This window comes from Arvicanthis niloticus, chromosome Y, assembly GCF_011762505.2.
Source record: "Arvicanthis niloticus isolate mArvNil1 chromosome Y, mArvNil1.pat.X, whole genome shotgun sequence".
NCBI lineage: Eukaryota > Metazoa > Chordata > Mammalia > Rodentia > Muridae > Arvicanthis > Arvicanthis niloticus.
This window is the reverse complement of record NC_133431.1, coordinates 4,425,983-4,430,073: the sequence shown is the minus strand read 5'-3', so window position 1 is coordinate 4,430,073 and position 4,091 is coordinate 4,425,983. Positions and strand designations below refer to the sequence as shown.

General features: G+C 38.6%; 1 pseudogene; it reads left to right on the top strand.

The window, feature by feature from the left end:
• The first annotated feature begins 1,026 nt into the window (after window positions 1–1,026).
• On the top strand, window positions 1,027–1,626 carry LOC143437269 (bcl-2-like protein 2 pseudogene; annotated as a pseudogene).
• The last annotated feature ends 2,465 nt before the right edge of the window (window positions 1,627–4,091 follow it).

Below are 4,091 nucleotides of genomic sequence, written 5' to 3'. Positions count from 1 at the left end.
TACAATTTTAAAATATAAATTAATAAAATAAAGTAAAATATAAAGTATAAAATAAAGTTTAAAAATCAAAATGTATAATAAAATATGAAATGTAAAATATAAAATTTAAATTCAAAGTACAAAAATAAAATAAAATATAAAATATATCAAATATAAAATATAAAGTATAAAATATAAAATAAAAAATAAAATATAAAATAATATAAAAATAAAATATAAATATAAAGTATAAGTATAATAATATTTTAAACTTTATTTTTTATTTTTAATTTTAGATTTTATATTTCTAATATCTTAGAAAAAACTTTCCCTGGTATGCAATACCTAATAAGGTAATAGGACCCGATAATGGACCCATCTTTGTTGCCCAGGTAAGTCAGGAACTGGCCGCCCAGCTGGGGATGAATTAGAAATTGTGCATTTAGGCCCCAGATTTTAGGACAGGTAGAGAAAATGAATAGAACTCTAACAGAGACCTGGACTGACTTGGCCTTGGAGACTGGCGGGAGTGATTAGACAGTACTCCTTCCCTTTGCCTCATTCCAGGTTCAGAACACCCCAGGGACTGGTTAAATCCTGTGTGGGAGCTGCCACTGCTCACTGAGACAGGGGGGCACTCAATCCTTTTCTTCTTTTCTTTTTTTCTTTTTTCTTTTTTTATTCCTTTTTTCTCGTTTTTCTTTTTTTATTCTTTTTTCCCCTTTTTCTTTTTTCCTTTTTTATTTTTTTCATTTTTTCTTTTTTTTATTTTTCTTCTATTTATTTTCTCTTTTTTTCTTTTTTCTCTTTCTTTTTTTCTTTTTTCTTTCTTTTTTTTCCTTGTTTTTCTTTTTTTTTTTTTTCAATTTTCTTTTTTCTTCATGGCACTCAATCCTAATATTGTTCTTTCCAAATCCCTGTTTGCCCACATGAAAGCATTTGAGGTGGCTCAACATATGAGACTGGAGGCCTGAGCACCAGTTCCAAGCAGGAAACGCAGTCTGACATCACTGAGCTGGAAACTTGGAACCCAGCTGAATGCACCTGATGACGACCCCAGCCTCAACCCCAGATACACGGGCTCTAGTGGCCGACTTTGTAGGCTACAAGCTGAGGCAGAAGGGTTATGTCCGAGGAGCTGGCCCAGGAGAAGGCCCAACAGCCGACCCGCTACACCAAGCCATGCGGGCGGCTGGAGATGAATTGGAGACCCGCTTCCGGCGCACCATCTCTGACCTGGTTGCTCAACTACACGTGACCCCAGGCTCAGCCCAACAATGCTTCATCCAGGTTTCTGAGGAACTATTCCAAGGAGGCCCCAACTGGGGCCGTCTTGTGGCATTCTTTGTCTTTGGGGCGGCCCTGTGTGCTGAGAGTATCGACAAAAACTTAGAGCCATTGGTGAGGCAAATACAGGATTGGATGGTGGCCTATCTAGAAATACACCTGGCTGACTGGATCCACAACAATGGCGGCTGGACGGAGTTCACAGCCCTGTACGGGAACAGGGCCCTGCAAAAGACATGGTGTCTACAGGAAGGGAACTGGATGTCAGTAAAGACAATACTGACGGGGGCCGTGACACTGGGGGCCCTGATATCTGTAGGGGTCTTTCTTACATTGGTTTTTCTTCATCCAAGCTGCTGAACTTTTGTTAGAGAAAGGGTAAGTGCTGTTTAGATTTTAGTGTTACGCCATCGATATCAAACTTTAGGTCAGGAAAATGAAAGTTATGATGATACTGAAGTTTAAATTTTCCAAAAATTTACGTTAGAAGTGTGGTGGGAGCGGACCTATGAATAGTTAAGTTTTTATGATTAAAAACCTAATGGAATATTAACAATGTGGTAAAGCCTTTGCATATCAGAGTTCTTTACACATACACAAAGAAATCACACTGGAGAGAATCCTCATTAATGTAATCACTGGGGAAAAACTGACAATTCACTTTTATCTGTGACTACATAATAGAACACATTCAAGAGAGCGACTCAGTGTCATCAAGGTGCTAAGCCCTTGCACTGCACAGTCATCACCCATTACATAAAAGAACACATACTAGAGAGAAACTGAATGTCATGAATGAGGTAAAGCCTTTCCAGGACACAGTCATCTCTGAATACACAAAAGAAAATGTGCAGAGTGAAATTTATGAATGTAGTCAATGTGATAAAGCCTTTGCATGTCACTGTACTCTCCACACACTTAAAGGAACACACGCTTTAGAGAAACCTTACAGATGTGATGAATGTGGTAAAGCCTGTGCATATCTCTGTAGTCTCCAAAGACATAAAAGAACACAAACTGTGCAGAAACCTTTTGATTGTTCTAAAGTTGGGAAATCGTTTACATGCCACAGTGGTTTCTGAATACAGAAATGAACACATATGAGAGAGAAACCATCTGAAAGTAATTAACATGTTAAAGCCTCTGCACGTCCTAATCATATTTAAATGCATGAAAGAATTCATAGTTGAAGTCAACTGTGGTGATTTAAATATTCTTGACCCTAAAAAGTGGCAATATTAAGAGATGTGCCTTGTGGGAGTAGATGTTACCTTTTTGAAGGAAGTGAATTACTATGGTTGTGGTTTCTGGAGCTCAGACCAGTACAAAACAGACCCTCCTGCCACTTGGCTGGAAGACAGTCTCTTCTTGGATGCCTTCTCATGAAGGTGCAGAACTCTCAGCTCCTTCTCCAGCATCATGGCTGCCTGCATGCTGACATTCTGCCTGCTATGATGGCAATGGACTAAACATTTGAAAGTGTAAGACAGACTGAATTAACTATTTGCCTTTAAAACAGTTGCCTTGGTCACAGTGTCTCTTCTTAGCAATGGAAATTCTAAGACAGAAGTTGGTACCCCAGACTTAAGTATTCTTATTGGTAGACCTGACCATGCTTTTGTTGAAAGCATTGTGGATTTTTAGACTTTGCATTTGTACATGCATTAAGTGAACTTCATGGGCCGTCCTAGTAGAACACATATGACGAAAGTGTGGTTTGAATTTTGCATAGAATTTTTATAATGTTTTGCTGAAGAATGCTGTTGTGTTTTGTTCTCATCTGAAGGTAAACAGGTTTATTTTGTAAACTGGATTGACAGAGGAAGTTTCAGGAAAGCCAAGCATAGCTTTTGGCCTGTGATTACTCTCATGGTGATTGTTTTGATCATGCTTAGTAATCTTAGAAAGGAGAAATATGAAATGTTAGCTTCAAAGAGAAAATCTCACCAGGAAGTTGAATGAAGCTAAATCCTATGATCAAAGACACACAATGGCATTAAAGAAATGGTGATATTATGGCAAGATTCCATTCACCTAAACATATGGATGTGAAGTTGTATGGATGAGAACTGTATAATGTTAGGCATTATTATTAACTGGTTATTGTTTTTATGTTGACATAAGAGGATAAAAGTACGTGTCAAATTGAGAATTGACGGATTGTGATTACTATACAGGGATTTCAATTTAAAATCTACAAGGATATAGGATATACTTAGGTCCAGGCATGGTGGTACACACCTTAAACCCCTGGAGATGAACGTCAAACAGATATCTGATTCAAGTCATCCTGGTACAGAACAAGTTTAGGTAATGAAAAGTTTAGATATGGGCAGAGTGTTACACACATATTACTCAACATTCAGAAGACAGAGCCATGCAGATCTGAATTCAAGGTTCATCTACAGAGCAAGTTCAAGGACAGCCGAGCTTAGGCAGTGAAGTTGTTGAAAACTAGAAAGCTGGTGATGATGTAATAGAAGGGGCGATGTTTGGGTCCCAGCAGGCAGAAGAACTCAGGAACTTTGTCCATGTGGCTTTGCTTTTAGAGGAAAGAATAGAAGGGACCACTGAGACAATTGATGCTGGTTGGCTGTAGTTCAAAAATTAGTGGGGATAAAGAAGAAACCAGCACCACTGAAGTAACATATTCTATTAAGTGTTTTCTGAAAGGACAAAGAAGTTGTATTCCAGAGGTAGCCAAGGTTGTCCCTTGTGGTGCAGCTTGACTCAGTCCTGTGCAAGACTTACCCAGGTGGCACAGGTTTTAAGGCATGAATGTTTCATGCAGTGCAGCTGAGGCTTGGCACCATGAAGGGAGCATG